Source organism: Gorilla gorilla, chromosome 12 (assembly GCF_029281585.2).
Source record: "Gorilla gorilla gorilla isolate KB3781 chromosome 12, NHGRI_mGorGor1-v2.1_pri, whole genome shotgun sequence".
Lineage (NCBI taxonomy): Eukaryota > Metazoa > Chordata > Mammalia > Primates > Hominidae > Gorilla > Gorilla gorilla.
The window spans coordinates 66,777,811-66,792,092 of NC_073236.2; the positions used below are offsets into that span (position 1 = coordinate 66,777,811).

Consider the following 14,282-nt stretch of genomic DNA (forward strand, 5'->3'; position numbering starts at 1 on the left):
ATATGTGGAGGGGATTTCTCCTGCCTTCAGCTGTGTCTTTGCTGAACTTGAAGTCTATGAGTTCACCATAGATGCCCTAGGCTGGGGCCCTGGAGATGCCACAAAACTGCTTGGCCCTTAAGAAGCCTACACCTTGTTTGGGGAGAAGGGCAAAATAGTGGAAGGAGTTTTTAAAACTAAAAAGAAATAAACAGTATTGAGAGCAGTGTAAGGCAGTGCATAGCTGTCAAAAGAGAAGGATAAACCAGTCCTTGAACCATAACAGCAGAGCTCCCCATCTGTGCCAAAGGACAACAGTGGGGACAGGCCAGCAGAGGGCATGAGGACTCATGACCTCTGTGGTACCAAGGCACCATCTGAAGAGCTGGAGTCAGACCCAGGCTCATGGTCCTGACCCTAATCGTCATCTCCAGGGCCCTGCTTCTCCATCTGTAAAAGGTGGGTACCAGTACCCACCTTCCTACAGCCCAGAGCTCTGGGAGGAGCAAGTGAGGCCACAAACCAGTTTCCACTGAGAGGAAGGTGCTTTGAAGCACCTGCAAAGCCCTGTGAGAGGGTGAGAGGTCATTGCTGGGCAGCCCCACCTCTGGATGACCCAGAGACTAATGAATTCCCAGAACCAGCCACCTGGCTCAGCCTCAGCCAGCCCAGATAATTGCTATAGCAACTCCACACTTTTAATGAACTTTCAGCTATTTCTGTCGTGGGCCATTAATGGAATAACCCTTTAGATCTGACTTCGTTAAGGGGCCTAATAAAGCAAACACGGCTGCCCAACTGGTGTTCCCGGCCATTCAGCTGCAGGGTCAGATGCAGCCTGAGAAGGGGCAGCGCTCTGCTGCACTGGGCTGGATCTGGGATTCGGCCAAGATGTAATCTGTCCTTAGCCAAGCTTTAGATAAGAACTTTGCCGGGGGCCCATTCCAGCCCTACTGGCCATCTTGCTGTGTCACCTTGAGGTGGTCTTAACCTCTCTGGGACTCTTTCAGGAGGAGAGTCCCTGCTTTGGGTCTGAGACTTTCTGGCCTGCCCCTCTTCAGACTCCAGTGTAATTCCCCTCCCCTCTTCTTTTTGGGAATGAGGCTTCAGCTGCTCACGCAGGTGCAGCCACTGTTGTCTTGAGATCCTGAACATCCCTCACGGGTTGCATAATGTGGTTTAAGCCCCGACAGTCCTTGCTCACCGGGATCCAGGGAGAGGCAGGCCCTTTGTGGCTTCTTCCTCTGGCCTGGCTGCTGAGTCCTGGCTGGGTACCTGCCTGCCTTCTGCCCCAGCCCCAGTCTCCCCTCCCCGCCCCAACAGGCTTCCATCTCTCTAGTCCCTATGTCCATCGCTCTCATCTGCAAGTGGACACTTGCGGACTGCCCTAGTCCATGCTGACACAGTTTTGAGATGATTAGGTATGGCCCTTTCCCACCAGGGACTCAAAAGCCCCCTGGTCCTCTCAGGCCACCATCCAGTCCCTGTACTTGGCCTCTCTTCACCTTATCCCCAGGTACCCCTGGCCAGACAGAGTATCCCTAAGCTGCACCAGGTGCTGGCAGGGCCTAGGTCCTGCCTGGGGTTCACTGCAGGTCTCCGAGGTAGGCTAGGCCAGACCTGGCTGGGCCACCGTTAAAGGTGACCAAGAAGCTGGCTCAGGCTGTGCTTGACCTTGTGGAGGGTCCCCTGTCCCTTTAGGCTGCTTGCAGAGACAGGACTCACTGAGCAGTGACTGCACATGGGAAGGAGGTTGGGGAAAGTGGCAGTGATCATATTTAAGCCCTGTTATGGGGATGTGAGTGGAGTGGAAGGGGGTCTTCAGGGTGATGGGGGTCCTGAAGAGGCTTGTGCCCTGTGGTCAGAGGCCGCATCCAGGCTCTCACACTTCTGAGCAGGTTGGGAACTCAAGCTCTGGGGAACAAGGAAGCCCCAAGAGTCAGTTTCTTCTTCCCAAGGCTCTGCCAGCTCCTCTGCAGGCTCCAGCCTGAAGCCTGGGAGGTGGGCTACACGCTGCCTAAGAGTGGCCTGAGACACACGCACCTGGACACCACACCAAACTCCACCATTCCCACCCCATTCTACCCGCTGTCTCCTCATCTGGAAACGAGGCCTCTGACGAGACCCTCCTTCAGCCCCTTCCCACCAGGACCTCTGTGACTGCAGACCTCCTTGAGGTTTGCAGAGCTCTTGGGGGCTGCATGGCTCCCCTCATATTCCCTAGCAAGCCTCTCTCCTCCCTCGGTTCTCCTCATTCTGTGCTGGGAGGGTCCGAAGGCAGAGCAGGCCATCACCCTCTTACAGAAGAATGAACAAAGTCAGACTTGCTAAAAGTGATACTGAGCTGGCCAGAGCCCAGGCCTCCCAGGCCCAGCCCAGGGCTATTTCAAGCCCTGTGAGATAACCCCTCACCCCTATAGCTGAGAAACTGAGCAGTGTGGCCTGGAGGCAGCCAAGGCTACGCGGTGTCCTCCCTGTTCTGCCTCCAAGTTCCCCCCTAGTTTTTCAGAGTGTGTGTGTGCACACGCCTGTGTCACATGACTGATGCATGTGCAGGCACATGTGCTGAGTATGTGGGAAGCCCTGGGATGCTCACTGCAGCCATTTCTCTCCCCTTGGAGAGAGGTGGTTTCAGGGCCATGCTGTGTCCCTGGTCGAGAACAGCAATCGTGTGGGAGATCTCAGTTTCTATTTATACATGGAGATGTTAGGAAAGACAGTGAGCCCAGGAGCATGTGTGCTGGCATCGGAATCGATTGGGGACTGGTAATTAATTTGCTTAGACCTTAATTAATTCTCCAGTTCTTTCTTATTTGTGGACTGTCACGCCTAATTGTGTTCAGGAGCTCAAGCTCGGAGCGGGCCCTCCGTTAATTGACGTATGGTTGCTGCGAGGTGAAGTTAATGGTTTGGGAAGCTGGGCAAACAGTGTAATTAAAGGTCAGTAGAGGAGGCATTGGAAAAATACACACCCCCAGGTCCAGCCACCAGTCTCTGTGAGCAGAGTCCGTTCCAGGGGTTGCCGGCCCCACAGGCTTCTCAAGGGGCCTTGGAGGAGGGGTACCAGGAGCAGTTACCAGCAGGAAGGAGGGCCAAGTCCTGGGTCCCAGAGGCAGCAGTGGCCAGGGGAATAGACATCTCGTTGACAGTAATGGGTGGGGCAGGGGCCTTAGGGAGGTGGAGACAGAGATGTTGTCTCAGGAAGCACATCTATAAAGCTGGCCCTCTAGACTCCGGGTAGGTGTGTGCATGGGGAGGGCAGGAAGCCCTGAAGGTCACCCCAGGCTGCCTGGCTGCATCCACTCAGAGCAGGGAACAGGCAGTGAGTGTCATGTGCTCATCAAGACCCCCAGCTAGGCCCTGAGTTCCTCATGAGGGAGGCTTGAGCTTCGGCATCAGCCAGCTGCTCCTTCCAAGGAGAATAAGGTTCCTGCAGGCACCGGAAATGCCAGCCTCAGCGGCTCCTTGCTGAGAAATGACTTCTTCCTGTGCCGTCCCCAGCAGTCTCCTATGTTAAATGTCAGGATTTATTTTATTGCCATGAAAAGATCTCGGTGTTAACCAATGAGTCCGTTGCCCAGGGTGTCCTGGCACTGTTTGGGAGAAGGTCTTCTGTTCATTCACAGGTGTGGCAAACCTGTTCCCTGACGTCCATGCCTCCTTCTCCCCAAGGCCACACGGGTCTTCATGTCATTGAACCCCTCTTTGCTCCACTGCTCCCCCTTTGTGCTCAGTCCACCCTGCTTCCTCCGTCTAGGAGTGGCCATGGCAGTGCTGCCCAAGTCTGGAGGGCCTACCCCCAGGTCAGAGCACAGCTCCCCAGGCCTCATCCCCTGTGAGCAGGAGGCAGCAGTGTGCACCTGTGGCAGCTTGTCCTGGGCCCTGTGACATCAAGGTCCATCCATCAAGGTCAGTGGTGCTTCACGTGGCATCCATGCCCTTCAGGCACTTCTGGATGCCATGAGTCCCTTCTTTGACCTGCCCTGCTCTTGCCTCTCCTGTGCCCCACTGCAGCCCTGGAGAATGCTGCCGTCCTCCTCTCCTCCCTCTTGCTGGGCCCCAGGCCTTTGCATGTGGCCCTGATGTCTGGATACCTGCTCTTCCCACTACCTCAAGCACCCTCTGCCCTCCCTCGACTACCAGGCCTTTGTGACTCGGCTCAAACACCATCTCCTCTTGGAAGCCCTCGCTGGGAGTCCCAGCCAGGGTTAGATGGCAGCTACCTGTGTGTGCCGATGTCTATCTGGGGACTGCCCGTGTTGTTTCCAAGCCTGCCCTCCCCCATTAGACATTGAGTGCCCCAAGGCAGGGACTGGATCTCATCTACCACCACACTCAGCCCCCTCCGTGCCTGGCACACAGTCAGTGCTCAATGTGGGTTTATTCAATGATCAAATGAGTGCTTTGGCACAAAAGGTTTGAGATGAGGCACTCGTGGCAGAACCTCACCCTGATGACAGTGGTGGCCAGATTCTGTAGCTACCTGGACATTTATTCTGGACCTTTTCCACTTTTTAAAGTTGTTTTGGAGTGCTCTGTTTTCTTGTATACATTTTTACCATCACTGTGGTCCACTCTTAGTCAGCAGGCCTAGGGTGGATGACCAATGGGCCCACCCCTTTCCAGATCATCCTGGGCACATTATCCAACCCTTCCAGGCCATGATGGCCCCGTCTATAAAATGGGATACTAGTATCTCTAAGCAAAGTTTTCATGGGGATTGAACATGTCAGTTTCCCAGCGTAGCATGAGCACCTACTAAATGTTGATCCTCTTCCAGCTCCACTCTGTTCCTCCTGCCCCAATCAGGGGTGGCACATTCCTGCCATCAGGGAACTTGTTCTTTGGGGGTAAGAGGTGGTTAGATGTTCAAAATGGCACGCACACACACACACACACACACAAAATAGTTCCAGTGATAAGGGCAATAAAGTTTTATAGAGGATGAAACCCATTCGATAATCTCTCTAAATCACCTTCCATCACCTCTACGATTTTAGGAATCTAATGTGAACTGAATCATGTACGGAAATGGTGTTTGTTGAGAAAAGGGCCGGGATAATTAGATCATGTTATCAAAGGAATATGTGGGCGTGGTGGTGTGGATTTTGAGGAGCCATGGAAGGTTGGGCTGGGCTGGGTGCCAGAATTGGTGGCAGCCTCAGAACTGGCATGGGCCCCTGCTGTGTGTCAGGCCCCAAGAGGACACAGGCAGTGGGTCCAAGGCAGCCAGAGGAAAGTGTCTAGTGTCCCAGGGCTCTGTCTTCAGTTTCATTCCCTTCAGTTATTTTGATGCCTTGGATGGAGGAGGCCTGTGGCTCATATTCAAAAAACAGGGACACCAACCTGGCAGGGATTGTGAATTCATGGGCAAGAGCACCAGGATCTAAAAAGATCCATCGAGGTGGGCCGATGAGATCTCACAAGGTTTGATGTAAGCCTTGCTGTTCAAAAAATGTAGGTGCACAAGTGTGAGGGTGTCAAGACCTGACTTGGCTGAAGTTCTCAAGACAGAGACCCGGGGGTCTCGTGTGCCGTGTGCTCAGAATGGGTCCCTGGTGTGGTGTGTGCCTCTGATGATGCTCACTCAGATTTCAGCTGCATTACTAAAGATAGAACACCAAGAACAAAGGAGTCTGTTTAATTCTGGCTGTACACGTCAAGAGTAGCTCTGATAAGTGGTAACGCCACAAGAGTGACATGATCTTCTGAAAAAAATGAGAGCCTGTTATTGGAATGAGCTGCCTGACTCCTGGATTTGAGGGAAATGTCTGATTAGTAGACAGGCCCCAGAAGCTGTGAGGGGCACTCGCACGCGACCAAGGCACCTGTTTCCAAGCAGCTTGCTCAGGATCTGGCATACCGTAGGTGCTCCATAAGTGCTTGTTGCGTAAATGGCCTTCCAGTTCTGGGGTTTTATAATTCCTGAAATCCAGAAGGTAGAGAAGCCCAGAGGCAGAGAAAGTGGGGAGGTGTAATGCAGAGGGAGGGAGGGGCTATGCAGGAGGGGAATGCAGGAGGGGGCAGGGGGCCTGGCTGGACTGGGCTGGCCTGCTGGGGAACAGAGGAGGGCATGTTGGCGCTGAGTGTTAGCTTGGGGTTTGAGCTTTATCTTTGGTTGATGAGGAACCATTGAAGAATCTCAAGCTAAGAGGCAGCTGTGATAAAAAGGGCTTTTTAAAAAGATGGATGTGTTAGCAGGAATCATATTAAGAGATTCCAAACTTCCGAGTCAGCCTACACCTAGACTTACAGGCTGATTTTTCAATCCAGAAATTCCCGGTCCTGAGTCGGTGACACTTCAATATGGGTTGTGAAACTCTCCCCAAATTCTCAAGCTACTTAAGAGAAAATTTGTGCTGCTTACTTAGCACTGCCTCTCAGGTGGAATAATGGGGATTTTTGTGAAATCAAGCAAATATGAGGGCATGCATCCTTATTTGATAATCATCACTGTCTTAAAGGCAGAGGGGTTGTATTCTGCTGTGATTCGAGTGTGAGAGAGAGAGTATGTGTGAGTGTGTAAAGGTGGTAATATGCCTACATGTATATACATAGACCTCCCCGGGCAGGGACATGAGAACCTGGCTATAGTGGTTGCCTCTGGGGAGGGGGTAAAGTTTAGGGTTGGGAAGGAGACTTACTTTTTATTATTTCCCCTTTTACACCATTTGAATCATTGACTGTGTTGCCCACAACGGTGGAAGGAAGGAAGAGAGGGAGGGAGGAGAGAAGAGAGAAGAGGGGAGGGGAGGCCAGCATTACCTCCCACTTCTTGCAGAAGAGGAAGTGGAATATGGAAGTACTTAGTCTAACATCAGTCTTGAGCCAGAATAGCAGCTGAAGTCTCATGCTTGCTACTAGAGTGCTTGTTTGTTCGTTTTAATGAAAATGGCTCTATTTCTTTCTGATAATACATAATAGAATAAGCAATCCTACTTCTCTCTCCAGAGTCATTTAGTATATATTCCTCCAAATTCAAGTTAACATCTAAAAGTATATGAATCTCTGCCTATTATATCTATAAGTAGTGTAAATATGTCTATATAAATGTAACTTAATACAAATGGGTTCATATATATATATATATACTATTCTGTAAACTGCTTTTTAACCTCACAGTCAATTTTAGATGTCTTTCCATGGCAGTCATAAAATTGTAACTTCTCCTTAATAGCCACAGTAGTTTGTTCCATGGCTATTTTTAAATGATTTATTTATTTATTTATTTATTTATTTATTTATTTATAGACGGAGTCTTGCTCTGTCACCCAGGCTGGAGTGCAGGGGCATGATCTCGGCTCACTGCAACCTCCGCCTCCTGGGTTCAAGCGATTCTTCTGTCTTGGCCTCCCGAGTAGCTGGGATTACAGGTGCATGCCACCACGCCTGGCTAATTTTTGTGTTTTTAGTAGAGACGGGGTTTCGCCGTGTTGACCAGGCTGGTCTTGAACTCCTGACCTCAGGTGATCCACCCGCCTCGGCCTCTCAAAGTGCTGGGATTACAGGCATGAGCCACTGTACTCGGCCTGTTTTTTTAATTATGAAATTTTTCTATTAACATAGAAAATTGAAGAAATAGAGAAAGAGAACGTTAGATACACTCAAAGCCCTCCGCCTTCTTGATTCTGGTTTCTTTCTCTCCCCACAGAAGGCACCGACCTGGAGTTAGTGTATGCTTACCATTTAGGTTTTATATTTTAGCATATGTGCATGTACCATAAGCCATCAATTGTATTGTTCATGAATTTTTCAAAATTTATATTAACTGTACCATACTGTACATATCCTTTTGAAACTTGCCTTTCATTGTGGTTTTGAAATTTATTTATGTTAATACATATACATTCATTTCAGCTGCCATAGGCATTCATACTGTGTGGCTATCCACAGGTGATTAATTGGGGACATTTAGGTTGTTTTCAGTCTCTCATTATTATACAGTCCTGCTCTAAACAACCTTGTGCTCTTAACAGCTCATGTGCACATGAGTAAGAGTTTCTCCTGGGCAAAAGTTTTCAAACCTTCATCTGTATTATAATCACCTGGGGAATTTAAAAAAAAACAGATCTGGGCCCTACCTCAGCTTTGGTTTCACTTGTGCTGGGAATCGTCAGGCTAGCATGTGTACCCAGACATGGAATGGACACATTAGAGGGTACACACGTTTCTAGCTTTATTAAATATTGCCAGGTGGGCATACGGGCGTTTACCCAACCTGCAGGGTATGAATTTTTGTTTCCCTACATCCTCTTCAATATTTGATATTATCAATCTCTTAAAATTTTTGTTCATCTGGGCCGGGTGTGGTGGCTCACACCTGTAATCCCAGCACTTTGAGAAGCTGAGGCGAGTGGATCAGCTGAGGTCAGGAGTTCAAGACCAGCTTAGCCAACATGGTGAAAACCCATCTCTACTAAAAATACAAAAATTAGCTGGGCATGGTGGTGGGCGCCTGTAATTGCAGCTACTTGGGAGGCTGAGGCAGGAGAATCGCTTGAACCCGGGAGGCAGAGGTTGCAGTGAGCCGAGATTGTGCCACTGCACTCCAGCCTGGGTGTCAGAGTGAGACTCCATCTCAAAAAAAAAAAAAAAGAAAAAGAAAAATGTGTTCATCTGAACTGGTTTCTCATTTTAATTTGCATTTTTCCAATTCCCAGTATAGTTGGGAACCTTTTCTTAACTTTATTGGACATTTGGGTTTCCAAACAGAAGAGAGAGCAAGAGGATATCCTTATTTCATACCATCCACAAAAAAAAATTCAAGATAGATTGAAGGCCTAAATGTGATAAGTAAAAAATTAAAACCTTTGGAAGAAAATATAGATGAACACTGGAGTAGGGTTAGAGTTTCTTTTTTTTTTTTTCTTTTTCTTTCTTTCTTTCTTTTTTTTTTTTTTTTGAGGCAGAGTCTCTCTCTGTTGCCCAGGCTGGAGTGCAGTGGTGCAATCTTGGCTCACTGCAGTCTCCGCCTCCTGGTTCAAGCGATTCTCTTGCCTCAGCCTCCTGAGTAGCTAGGACTACAGGCGTGTGCCACCATGCACGACTAATTTTTGTATTTTAGTAGAGATGGGGTTTCTTCATGTTGGGCAGGTTGATCTCGAACTCCTGACCTCAAGTGATCCACTCACATCGGCCTCCCAAAGTGCTGGGATTACAGGAGTGAGGCACCACACCCTGCCTAGAGTTTCTTAACAACACAAAATGTATATACCAGGAAGGATTCTTTATCTGACTATATATTAAACTATATGACAGAAGGCACCATGTTGTGAGAAAAACAAGTCACAGGCTGGGAATAGCTGTTTGTAAACCCTTTAACCAATGAGGTTTAGCCTCCAAAACCTATAAAGAACTCCTGCAGATTTTTTTTTCCCTCAGATCTAGAAACCTAACCCTGATTATTAGTGAGATTGAGTTCATGTTTATTAGTTTTTCAGCCTTTTATGAATTGCCTACTCATATGTTTTTCTATGATTTTGATCACCATATCTTTTTCTTAATAATTGTTAAAGCTCTTATACGTCGTATGGATTTTTTGGCTGAAATTAGCAGAAACCCTCAACACAAACTGTTGAGGGTTTAAATAATAAGGGAGTCTATTACTTTACAAAGGGCGAGTGTCAGGCGGGGCATCCAGGGTGCTTCCCGCAGTGTTGATCTGCTGGCCTCCCGGTGGGCTTCATCTCAGGCTTGTGGAAGATGGCGGCAACAGCTCCAAGCATCACATCTGGACCCAGTGTCCAGAGGACAAGAGGCTCTGCCTGCCTCTCAACCCTTCTTAGATGGGAGGAGACCTTCCCCAGAAGTCCCCAGCAGACATTCCTGGTTGTCTGGAATCGGGTCACATGCCTCTTCCTAGACCAGTCACTGCCCGTGGGAGGATTATTACTATTAGTTTGGATTAATCTCGGGGGGGTAGAATAGCTCTTAGGAGTCAGTCACCATGACCCTCCATAACTTAAGATTAGTAGCCCTTTGTTTATCATATGTAATAAATTTCACTTTCCAGGTCCCCATTTCTTATAGTATGGTTTCTAAATCGATCTTGAATGCTGTGTTTCTAAGATGCCTGAGTTATAAGAGGTATTAACATAATAGCCTTTTAGAAGAGAACTATAATTAGTGTCCATTGGAAGGAATAAGCAAGTATTCACTTACACATTCAATACCAGTCACTTTCTTTAGTACCACAGAGTTGGAGTCTAAGCCTCCTTCACATTTTCTTGTTCTTTTTTGGGCATTGGTTGTTAAACACAGCATCGTGGCCACCACTGCTTTTTGTAGTCCTGCTTCTAATCTCGACTCCTTTAGCCTGTTTAAGATGAATGATATAATTTCAAAGCATATAAAAGAATATTGGGAATTTTTTGTTTGCATTTCTGATTTGGTTATACTTAGGTCTCATATTTGTTCTTTACTTGAAGAAAAAAAATATTCCTGAAATTAATCAGCTTCTTTAGGAAGCCAACATGTTGTAGGTACCTAAGTGTGGGACCCATGACTAGGTTACGTCAATCCCTGCTGGCTTTAAAATGTGTGTGATCTTCTTCAAGAAGTTTGTCAGTTTTTTTTTTACTTTTTGGGTAAATGAAACATGATTATATTCTCACTGTAAAAATTTAAATATTATAGAAAATTCTGGTGTAAAAAAGTGGAAGTCTTTCAACAACCCCTAATTCTCAAATTGAATTCCTTTCCCCAAGCAGACCACTCTGTGAGCTGTGAACCTTCTAAAACATTACCTGTGGATTTATGCACACATATATGTGCATATGCCAATTACAGGGTTTTACATACAGTAAATCATCATGTAAATACTCAGTAGCTTTTTCCACATAACAGTTTGTTTTGGAGATCTTCCCATGTGAGTTCCCTAATGGTGGACATTTAGGTTGTTTCTAATTATTTGCTCTTACAAACAGTGCTATAATTAACATCCTTGTAAATGTCTCTTTGTGCATATGGGCAAGCATTTCTTTAGGGTAGCTATCTATGGTTTGGCAATTTCTACTGTCTTTAATTGCATTGCCTGGTATCTGGCAGACGATCTTCTGCATGTACAATAACTTTTCATGTCCGTGCTCCATTATAGTGTAAGTTTTAGAAAGATGTTTTAGGCAACAATTAGGAATCTAAGTTTAAGTTCAAATTCTGTATGGATTGCTGTGGTCAGCTGAGGTGACACTTGAATGAACGGATACCTGTACACATGGCTGCATTCACACATGTACAGGCAATTGTGTTGAGTAGCAGGTAAGATTCCCTTCTCTGACGACTTTCATTGTAAGGCACATTATGATTTTTAAAACATTAAAATATGGGAAGGTGCATCGTAGAATTGAAGAGTTATGGTAGTTTATTTTCCCCAAATCAGTAGCCCATTGCTGCATGTCCATGTTTAAATGGTCCTTTCCCTGTGAGTTGATAGAACTGCTTTACTACCAATTAATTTCCCTGACAGATGGGTGAGTTGCAGGACTAGTGTACTGCATTGATCTGCTTGTCTATTCCTGCCCTAGTTCAGGGGGCAGGCTCCCCCATGATCTTCTTTTGGAGAACTTTCTTGCACATTTGTCTTTCTGTCTACTGCTCTTTCTTCCTCCCCACACTGCCCCTTTTACACCGGGTGCTTCATTAGCTTTTCACAATCTGCATGATTTTGCATCGCAATGGGTCGGATGTGAGAACATCTGCAGCAGGCAAGAGCAAATTCTCTTCAGGACTTAACACTGAGCTTGCCATCATCAAGAAGCAAAGTCTTTCTCTCTCCTTCTCTTTCTCTCTCTCATTCCTTGACATCTCCCACATTGCTGCTCAAACATCAGTTATGCCTGAGTCTTGAATGGTGTCAATCTGAGTTGAAAATGTGCCAGCTTTCTTAACATCATCACTAACAGGCTGCTTAATTAACCTGCTGATACCATCAATAATAGATCTTGCTGGTGTGTTGGAGAGGAGACCTGTGCCCCAGGGTTGTGCATGTTCCTGTTCTCTCTGTCTCTGTTTTTTTCTCTCTCTCTCTGTATCATTTGCTTAGGCTCTCAGTGTCCCTGTCACAGGAGCCGGACTTGCCAGGAGTGGGATGGGAAGGATCAGGGACAGTTTGAAAAGGATATGGCAGAATTGAAAGTTTGGGATGAGCTCATGGAAATGAAATCACTGTAACAGGCTGGCATTCCCACTGCCCAAGGGCATGGATGGCTGGTAGCCTCTGCATACGGCAGGTGCTCAATAAAGGCCAACCAATGTACACAGTCAACAGAAGAGATTGCAGGTCATGTGCCGTCTGTGTAGGCTGTAAGAATTGCCAGTTTCAAGGGAGGAGCCTGGGGGCGGGGGCGGGTACCATCATTCTGAGATGACTTTTAGGGTTTTCTCTGTTTTTTTTCCATTCAGGCAGCTTCAGAATTGTCCTGGAGGGGCTGGATGAGGGGAAGGAGGCTGGGTTTTCACTTCCTTTCATGCTTCATCTTTCATCTCAGTGGTTTTGTGTTTGAACCAAAGCTGTCCTGCTCGCCCCATGTTTAATGTTTGGAGATTACAGGGAGGGAGTGAGATGCCACCGTGAGTCAGGGCTGGTCCACTACCACCTCCAGATCCACACTCTCTCTTCTCTTTGTCTCCCCTATGCATACACACACAAAATGGGGGCTGGGGACATTTCAGCTGTCCCCAGTTTCCCCTGACTTGGCATGGGCACAGGTGCAGAGGCTGACATTTTGTGTGAGCTCAGCCAGCACCCAGAAATCCCATGGAGACCCTACATTCTGCCCCTCCTTTTATGCCCGGAGAAGCCAAGGTGGGGTTGGGGTGGCAAAGGCTCAAGTCCCCAGAGTGAGCTGGTAGCTCCTGACTTTAGCAGGATGCTCGTCTCCTGGACCACATTCCTGTAACTTTGCCTTTCTGGGAGTGGCGGTGGTGGTGGTATGGTGGACAGCATCATCGGAGGGCTAGGATTGATGCCTTTCAGGGCAGAAAACCCCACTATCCTCTCAACGGTTTTCTTAGGTCTCCTGGGAACCAAAAGCCTGGCAGCCCCAAGGGCCTGGGGGATGCATAGCCTCCCTAAGGCCACTAGAGGGCATGTCACTAACACAGAGGCCAGGTGGCTGCTTCCCAAGGCTACCCTGGGGGACCCTTCTGGGCCCTGAGCCCTGGGTGCCTGGGGCTGAGGCAGGAGAGATATGGAGCCAGAATTGGAACCCAAGCCCGATGGCCCCAAACCCAGGCTCCCATCTCCTCCTGGTCATGCCCTGCTAACCGGATCTCCTTTACCTTGGATTCAGCTTCCTAATTCTGTCTGTCACTGACTGTGGTGAAAACAAGGGTTTCTCAGTGTCAGCAATGTTGACATATTTGGGGGCCAGATGATCCTTTGGTGGGGGGACTGTCCTGTGCCTTGCGAGATGTTTAGCAGCACCTCTGGCCTCTATCCACCAGATGCCTGCAGCAACCCCTGACCCCTAGATCACAATCACTGAAAATGCCCTCAAACATGGCCACATGCCCCACAGAACCGCCCCTGGCAGAGAGCGGCTGTTTAGGGCAGGTGAGCATGCCTGTTGTGGGGCAGGAGAGCCCGGGACACAGAGGGACTGCCCATGGTTTCCACTGCACTGAGCGTCGGTGGAAGCAGGAGAGATGCTCAAAGATGGCGTGTGTGCTCTAAATACATTTTAGAACTGTATTTGGCCTCCTGCTTTTCTTCTCCAAAGACTGCAGAGTCTCTCGGTCTTCCCCTGTTTATTCCACCTCCCCATTTTAATGAAACAGGCGACTGAGGCCCCAGGGGTCTCAAGCCACACCTCACCCACAGAACCCTGTGCCCCAGCTGTGAGCACCCTGGACCACTCGTTGGCTCAGGCCCCAGGAGCATCTGTGGTCTCCCTCCCACTCTGCCTGCCCACTAGGCCCCGCCACCCTCCAGCTCCCTAAACCCTGGTGGCCCCCCCCACTGGAAGGAGGGGGAAGCAGCAGGTGTTGATGCTAATCAGCGTTCACAGCCCAGAACTGCAGTCGCTCCCAGGCTCACACACTCCCCAAAATTAAACACTCATTATACAAAATTAATTGACATTAATTAGCAAAAATTAAAACTTTAAACACAGCAAGGCGCTTTGGGGGGAGGAGTGAAGCAGGCAGACTCCGCATTTGTCACCCCCCACTCCCCACCTGCCCACCCCTCCCAGGTCCCCCCACTTCCATCCTGCAGCAGGGCTGGGAGAGTTCAGGCGGGGTCAACACCCACACTGCACTGGGCCACGGGGCCTGGCCCAGTCATGTGAGTCCCAGGATGGGGG

The 14,282-nt window shown here is 48.5% G+C and overlaps 1 protein-coding gene across 10 annotated transcripts in view; it reads left to right on the top strand.

Annotated features, from left to right (window-relative positions):
• The window catches only part of SFXN5 (sideroflexin 5), a 130,300-nt gene that overhangs the window by 85,457 nt on the left and 30,561 nt on the right, over nt 1-14,282 (top strand). The window lies entirely within an intron of this gene.